This window comes from Lynx canadensis, chromosome B4 (genome assembly GCF_007474595.2).
Source record: "Lynx canadensis isolate LIC74 chromosome B4, mLynCan4.pri.v2, whole genome shotgun sequence".
Taxonomy (NCBI): Eukaryota; Metazoa; Chordata; class Mammalia; order Carnivora; family Felidae; genus Lynx; species Lynx canadensis.
The window spans coordinates 88619633-88628690 of record NC_044309.1 but is presented as its reverse complement, the minus strand read 5'-3'; the positions used below and the strand labels follow the sequence as shown (position 1 = coordinate 88628690).

General features: G+C 41.4%; 1 pseudogene; it reads left to right on the top strand.

Moving 5' to 3' along the window:
- The first annotated feature begins 2329 nt into the window (after window positions 1–2329).
- Window positions 2330–3352, top strand: LOC115518155 (annotated as a pseudogene).
- Window positions 3353–9058: the final 5706 nt, after the last annotated feature.

The following is a 9058-nucleotide window of genomic DNA, read 5'->3' as shown; positions in this document are numbered from 1 at the left end:
ATCTAACTAAAAATATAGATGACTTTTCTTAACTGCTATATAAAATTGTTTTATGACTATAAGTCATACTATATATTCACTTCTAATGACCATTTAGGTTTCTTTCTCTTTTTCCCTTCTATTTTGCTAGTATACACAATGCTGCAATGAATATCTTTCTTCATTTTCCTTGAGCATAAATGGGAGAACCACTCTAGGATATGCTTTTACTTAGAATTGCATTGTAATGTTTTATGAGATATTGCCAAATTGCTCTACAGCAATGGTTGCTCCAATTTCTATTTCTACAGCAACATACAGTGTTCCTGTTTCTCTGCCTCCTTGCCACAATGTCAATGTTCTTGACAATTTGACAATGAGAAATGATATCTTGTTCAAATTTTTATTTTACAAATAGCTGAGCATTTTGTCAGGCTATTCAGGTTTCTTCTTATGATTATCACCCATCCACATCTATTGTCCATTTTCTGTGGCGTTTCTTTTTCTAATAGATTTTTGAAGGGTTTAAAAAATAATCTGTATATAAATTTGGTTATCTCTGTCTTTCGTGTCCCTTACTTTCCACTTTGATTCTGTGTCTTTGTTGAACTTACATTTTTTTTGATGTAAAATTGATCAAATATGTGTTTTGTCATTTTTGTTTTTGTGTAAGACAATCTTCCTTACCACCAGTATTACAAATTTATGTCTATATTTCCCTCCAATGTTTGAAATCTATATTTCACATGCAGATATTATTATATCTGGAGTTTATTAAAACAGAGATATAATTTTATTTTTTCCATGTAGAAAATCAACATTCCAAATATCATATATTGAACAGTCTACTTTTCATCTCTGATTTATAATACTATCCTTACCACTTTCTAGCTGGGTGATTTAGGCAAGTTACTTAATGTATCCATAAAATGGAAATAATAATAATAATAACATTAATAATACCCTCCTCAAGAGTTATTGTGAGCAATGAATTAGGTATCTATCATTTGGAGCAGTACCTGGTATATGGTTAGTACTGTGTATGTATTAACCATTACTGTTTTATGTCATATCAACAATCCTATTCTTTGGAAGTAAACATTTATCTAAAAGTCTTCAGATAAAAAGCATACAATTTTATGGTCAGTACATACTTTTAGTACATACCATTAGTCCAACTAAGGGCTGGTCCCTTCAAGAGCCAGCCACTTTAAACTTGCCCTACTCATTTGAGATAAAGGAACCACATTTTGACATGGATGATGTACATAAACTACATAACCATCTGTTGTATACAGAAACACTGTAAATATAACTGTTTTGAAGAAATAACAATTGACTAAGTATTCTTTAGCATGAATGAAAATGACAGTCAATGTAATTGCCAAAATGCCCACACTTTCAATTTCAGTAGTGCTAAGAGGTGCCAGCAATTACTTCTGAATCTGACACAGTGAAGAAAATTACAGATGGGACGAGGGAACATAAAGCTTATGACGATATATGGACCATGAGCAATGGAGAAAGTAACAGACGCTAATAAACAGAAAGGAAAGTTAAGATGAAAGTTAAAGAATATAAAACTGGAAGTAGCCAAGGCCCAGAGGTAAATTGCTGTATCTCAGACATTGTAAGAGAAGAGGGAAGATTTGAACCCAGGTCTCTCTGACATCAAAATCTGAGCTCTAACTACTAGATCCCTCTTCTTTATGGAATATAAAAAATACATAAGATGAGGTGTCAGGAGTTTGATTAGAATTCTGCCTGTGTCACTAATAAACCTGTGACCTTGCCTTATTTCTTTTTCACTAAATTTGGAAGAATAATAGCCCCCTTCTATGGTTGCTGGGAGAATTGAGATAATGTTGGTGATGCCTCTGACAAATGCAGGTGCCTAATCAATGTACTCCCATCTTGAGAAATTATGTAGTTTGTATGATTAGGAACTAAATTACACCATCCTCAGCTTCTTTGCTGTACAAATTATTTCTACAGAAAAATTAGACTGATTTACCTCTGTACTTTTATTAAGAATAAAAATTTGCAGCAAAATGAAGGGTAACTTTGTGATTTGGAGACAGAAACAGTGGCCTTATTCTGAGCACATGTAAGCGCACACACATGCATATGTTCCCACACACATATCTGGTGTCCTAGATCTTGCCCCTCCAACGCAGTCCTAAGGTTCTGTCTCCTTATTAAAACTTTTTCCCAGATTTAAAAACTGCCAATCCCAGGATGATTCAAACTTTAGCAAGTATCAAAGATTCTAGAACGGGTTCTCTGTTCCTCCCTGTTTGTCACACAGTAGCATCTTCTGGTGCAGTGGCAGCTGCATCTCGGAGATGTGATGGTCAGAGTCAGAGTAAATGGATCTGGCCATATTGGATGCCTGGTCACCAGGGCTGCTTTTAACTCTGGGAACGTAGATATTGTCGCCATCAGTGACCCCTTCATTGACCGCAGCTATATGGTCTACATGTTCCAGTATGATTCTACCCATGGCAAATTCAACAGCACAGTCAAGGCTGACGATTTTCCACTGTCTTCAATGGAAAAACCATCTTCACTTCCCAGGAGCAAGATCCTGCCAACATCAAATGGGGTGACGCTGGTGCAGAGTATGCCATGGAGTCCACTGGAGTCTTTACCACTATGGAGAAGGCTGGTGTTCACCGGAAGGGTGAGGCCAAGAGGGTCATCATCTCTGCCCTTTCTGCTGATGCCCCCATGTTTGTGATGGGCATGAACCACGAGAGGTATGACAACTCCCTCAAGGTTGTCAGCAACTTTTCCTGTACCATCCACTGCTTGGCCCCTCTGGCCAAGGCCATCCATGACAAATTTGGCATTGTGGAGGGACTCGTGACCATAGTCTATGCTATCACTGCCACCCAGAAGACCATGGGTAGGCCCTCTGGGAAGCTGTGGTGTGATGGCCAAGAGGCTGCCCACCACATCATCTCTGCTTCTACTGGCCTTGCCAAGGCTATAGGCAAGGTCATCCCTGAGCTGAATGGGAAGCTCACTGTCATGGCCTTCCATGTCCCCACCCACAATGTGTTGGTCATGGATCTGACCTGCCACCTGGAGGAAGCTGCCAAATACAGTAACATCAAGAAGGTGGTGAGAGCAGGCATGGGAAAGTCCCCTCAAGGGCATCCTGGGCTACAGTGAGGACCAGGTTGTGTCCTGTGACTTTAACACTCTTCCACCTTTGATGCTGGGGCTGGCATTGCTGTCAGTGACCACTTTGTTTAGCTCATTTCCTGGTATGACAATGAATTTGGCTACAGCAAATGGGTGGTGGACCTTACCGTCAACATGACCTCCAAGGAATAAGAGCCGCCTGGACCACCAGCCCCAGCGATAGCAAGAGGAAGAGAGAGGCCCTCAGCTACTGGGGAATTCTTGCCCCAACTCATCCCCCAATATACTGAGAGTCTTTGATCTTTACATAGTTTCCATCCCAGACCTCCTGAAGAAGGGGAGGGGCTTAGGGAGCCCTCTTGTCACATACAAGAAAAAAAAAAAAAAAAAAAAAAAAAAGCCAACACACCAAAGATTCTAGAATGAAAAGAAAATTTCATGACATTATGATATAGTGTTTTGTTTATGGCATAAATTAACTATAGGTACTAGCAAACAGGCGAGGAAAGTATTTGAGAGGAAGAGAAGGCTCTCCCCTCAAAACTTTGAAAGTATGATTCTTAAACTCATTTTCAGGCAAGAGTGAAGTTGGAGTGACGGATGTGACTTAGGTCACAGGGAGCCTCAACAATACCCCAAGATGCGGGGTGAGCCCAGAAACAGAACTTGGAGTATAAAGCCAGGAATATAGTCTTAATATCGTATTAATGTGAGGTTGCTGGGCAGGGAGACAGAGCCCATGTGTGAAGAGAGGGACAGAAATTGAACACAGAGGGTAAGAACAAGAGGGTTCATGATGGAAGGGAAGAGGTAAAACAGGGAATATATCCTGAGTCTCGAGTGAGTTTCTGGAGAGTCCACAGAGTGAACATGAGGCGTGACAGTTCCTTAAGGCACGTACCACCACGGAGTCAGGTGCCTTCTGCACGTGTTACTATAAAATGGGACGAAAACCCAATGTTAGAGAACACAGAGCACATCATTTCACCATAAAGAACTTGTAAAATGGGATAGCCGAATGTCTGCAAACTGTCCCTAGAACAGAAAACCCATTCTGAAATAAATGCAATTGTCCGACAGCAATAATGAGATATTTATGGACGCTGAAGTTAAAAAAAATCCACAGCCTGTTTTGCTGTCAGTGATATATATTTTTTCAGTGATATTTTTTAATGGCACAGTCACATCACATTTTCACATCAGCTTGTTATTTGTGTCCAGCGTGTGTCAGTTTACAGCTGGAAGTTTTTTATACATTATGTCACTTTATAACCACAGCTTTTTCAGTTGAAGCCCAGTTACTCATATTCAGTGGACACTTCTCTTTTTTACTTAGGACCTCTCCCAACCGAAATTGGAACCCTATCTCTCCATTTGTGGATGCATGCGCGGGTGAACTTCAGTTAAACACAAAGTCTTGGGCGCCTGGGTGGCTCAGTCAGCTGAGCGTCCGATTTTGGCTCAGGTCATGATCTCACAGTTTGTGAGTTGGAGCCCCGCATCAGGCTTGCTGCTGTCAGCGCTGAGCCCGCTTCAGATCTTCTGTTCCCCCTCTCTCTGTGTCCCTCCCCAGCTCTCACTCACTCTCTCTCTCTCTCTCTCTCTCTCAAAAATAAGTAAAATACTGGGGCGCCTGGGTGGCGCAGTCGGTTAAGCGTCCGACTTCAGCCAGGTCACGATCTCGCGGTCCGTGAGTTCGAGCCCCGCGTCGGGCTCTGGGCTGATGGCTCGGAGCCTGGAGCCTGTTTCCGATTCTGTGTCTCCCTCTCTCTCTGCCCCTCCCCTGTTCATGCTCTGTCTCTCTCTGTCCCGAAAATAAATAAACGTTGAAAAAAAAATTTAAAAAAAAAAAAACAAAACAAAAAAAAAAAAAAAAAAAAATAAGTAAAATATTAAAAAAATAAATACAAAGTTTTTCAACATATTTCAGGGACTACTTATGTTAAAGAGGCAGGGAAGGGTTGAACAGTGGAAGCCTGAAGCCTGGCAGCCCCGGGGGATGCTAAAGGGCAGTCACAAAGTGTCAGGGCTTCAGTTCATGCAGCAATTCCGTTTTCCAATAAGGTACCAAGATGGGTATGACTTTTCTGCCCAAAAGGTTTGGAGCATAACTTTACTCATCAGTGAAGTGAGAGAAGAATAAGTAAGACACTGACGGGGGGAGTTTTGTCAAAAGTTGAGAGAGAAGCACCCTTAGAAACACAACGGAAGAAGATTGTTCTTTTTTTTCAACGTTTATTTATTTTTGGGACAGAGAGAGACAGAGCATGAACGGGGGAGGGGCAGAGAGAGAGGGAGACACAGAATCGGAAACAGGCTCCAGGCTCCGAGCCATCAGCCCAGAGCCCGACGCGGGGCTCGAACTCACGGACCGCGAGATCGTGACCTGGCTGAAGTCGGACGCTTAACCGACTGCGCCACCCAGGCGCCCCTATTGTTCTTAACGTGGAAGTTGAGCACGTACATCATTAGAGACAGAAAGCAAAGACTGCCACCATGCAGGAACAACATGAAACACAGATAAGAGGGATCAGCAGGATGTGGATTATGCGAGAAGAAAGAGAGGCCAGCGGTGACTCATACATACTCTATTGTATAACATTCAGGGAGCCCATGTACTAAACTAAAGAACTATTTAGTAAAAGTGTATATATTACTCATTTCATAGCATGAACTCAGTCATCCTCCACTAATCTATTATTTTCACCAAAAACCCAGGAAAGCAAGCCCCCTATCCCAGACTGGGGAGCAAATACTATGTTAAGATGTGCTCTGGATTGTATATTACTAATCACATATATGCCCCATCGCCATATCTAGGAATGGCATCCTGATGGCACTGAGCACCACCTTCTGCGTGTTAGAAAGTAAGAGGAAAGTGAAGTGAGAGAAGGTCAGAAAGGAAAGATGGGAGGTTAACTGGTCCATGATACTGCTCGTCTTTTTGTGATCTGCATATATCCATCTTGTGTTTGTAAAATGCTCGCTAGACATGGTTTCAATGCAGAGAACAGCGGAGAGGTCTATTTGACCTCACCCTGAGAAACACAGCATGCCAGGCAGAAGAAGCCACGAGAAAGTAAGTCTCTGGGAAGCTAAGGACATCTAGAAAGAAGGTTCAGATGTTGCCAGGTCATGGGACCTGCGGAAACCTAAAACATATGATACTTCAGACACCTAGAGGCAAAGGGCCTGAAATCATACCTAAATTTTGTTGATATTGCTCATATGCTGATTCTAACATTGGGTCCACGGACTGCTTCCAATGGTCGATCATGAATTCTGCCACAGTCTCAGCTTGTGGACCTACTGGGAGGCCGGTGTTCTCCCAATACTCATGAGCCAGTCACACTTGGGTTTAAAGTGGTTAAAGTATGGGTTGGAATTTTCTTTTTTTTACTATAAAAAGCATGTATTGGGGCACGTGGGTGGCTCAGTTGGTTAAGCATCCAACTTCAGCTCAGGTCATGATCTCACAGTTCGTGAGTTCAAGCCCCGCGTGAGGTTCTGTGCTGACAGCTCAGAGCCTGGAGCCTGCTTTGGATTCTGTGTCTCCCTCCCTCTCTGCCCCTCCACTACTCACCCTCTCTCTCTCTCTCTCTCTGTCTCTGTCTCTTTCTCTCTCTCTCATACATACACACAAATAAATAAACATTAAAATTTTTTTTTTTTACAAAAAGACACTGATATCTTTGGGCATTTCCAGAGTTACAATTTTGAAAAGTGGTAATAAAAATTGTGAATAGTTGGGAATACAGCCATAAAAATAATAAACTTACAAATGAAAAAAAAAAGCAATATGTTTCAAAAGCCCTTCTTCATTCTGGAGATCAGTGACTAAAAAATGCACAGACATATTTAAGCCCTACATGGCTTTTCGAGATGGCTCTTCTGAGAATTTTTAACTTCATCAGACTTCAAAAAAACTAATCAAACTTCAAAAAAATTTTTTCCAAGACTAGAGAATCAAGCGAGGCGGAGAGCCTGTGTAAAAGTGATTTAGTCCTGCCAAAATGTGGGCAGACTGTGTTCTTCCAGCCCTCTGCCGTGGGCCTTGCTCCAGTAATGGTATTCTAGCTTCACTACCAGAGAAACTCTGTCTATCTGTGAAATCACAAGCAATTATCCACCCATGGACATGGCTGACTTAACTGAATGCATTATAAGCACTGACTATCTAGGGGGGAGCGTGAGGCAGTTGCAAATGTTCATACATTTAGAACTTTGTACAAATCTAAAGGGAACTGAAAAAAAAATCCAAGCATTTTTCTCCTTAGAAGTCATGGAAAGCATAAAGGGGGCTGGCGGTATGAAGGTAAATTCCATATGCACGTGTATGAGAGCTTTAGTGTAATTTGGGCAACCCTGGCTTTTAATTATCTGTAGGGTTACTTTTAATTCTTCAGTGTTTTTATTCTTTTTCTTTTTTTCTTTTTTTGGGGGGGTGGGGGTGGGTAGCATTGGAGTTGTTTCCTAGACCATAGCAGCTGGGGTTAAGACTAAGATTCTAAAGCAGAAAAAGAGATCTCTTAAGGTCAACATTCATGCTTCAATTATAAGGCCTCTTTGGCCTGCCAATAATATATGTTATAATCATGCCTCTCTCTGCATTTCTACATTTTTCTGAAACATCCTGGGAGAACACAGAACTCTGTGGGGATGTCTCAGACCATCTGTGTAGACATCACAAGTCATTATTTCTTTTGCTCCTAAAGCATGCAGAGCCTGGAGGAAATACTGAAGTCTTGCTTCTTTCCTGTACTCTATTCAAGAAAGGGGTGTGGTTCTCTTCTTATTGTCCTAGGTCTTTGGATCTATCTTGGATCCTATAACGGCCCCAAATCCACCCTGGATTTGTCTAGGAAAGGAATAAGGACCCTGTAATTTTCTAAGCTTTGTTTCCTCTCTAATACTCTTCCCTCTCATGAGACTCAGCAAAATTCTAGGCATTTGAAAATGTCTTGTTTATTTTTCTGTTAACTTATTGTCAGCCTCTGATCGCAACAAACTAAAATCCATGAGAGTGAGACTTCCTGTCTCATTCACCTCTGTATTCCCAGTTCCTAGACCAGTGCCTAGCACAGCAACACTCATTAAATATTTTTTGAAGAAATCTATAGGATCAGGGGGTCCCTATTTAGTCATGGCTATAATGGCTTAGGAAGAGCAAACAGGATATGAAATTAATCAACCATCCAGACGGATTTCAGTAAAATAACAGTTTCCTTTAGTACTGGTTTTATTTCAGAGGGAGAGACAGCCTGATACAGGGAGTGCAAAGCTCTTTTTGAAAAGGGAACATGTAAATGACAACAATATTTTGAGAGAATGGGAGTGGACTGAAAAGTGTTACATGTGTATCAATGGGGGAAGGAATGGAAGGGCATTTAGGGGAAAAAAACAACTGTGGCTATATTTGAAAAAAAGAGGCCTCAGGTCCTCAGTTATTACCTGGAACAGGATTCTGAGTTATCAGTAGCTCTGTCCTCAGCTGAATAGTCTGCTAAGGGCCACACAACTCTAGCCCTGATCAGAACCTGTAATAGAGCGTGCATGCAAGCATAGGGTTATCCCTACCCATGTACCAAATAAATTTTAGCTTTTTAAAATAATAAGTACAAGGAGTTAAACTTAGGTTTAGTGACTATTACTAGGAATTTCTTGGGCAATCTTGATTTCTGCATCGGAAGAAAGGTATAATATTGTTGAAAGAGTTGAGAAAGTGGCAACTATAATGATATCTTTGACTCAACACTGGGTGCAGGAAGGGGCTGTTAAATAATGACTGACATTAAATATTAGGGTCTTGGAGCACCTGGGTGGCTCAGTCCATGAAGCATCTTTAAACATCCAACTCTTGATTTTGGCTCAGGTCATTTTCTCCTGATTCATGATTTCGAGCCCCTCACTGGGCTCCACGCTGGCAGTG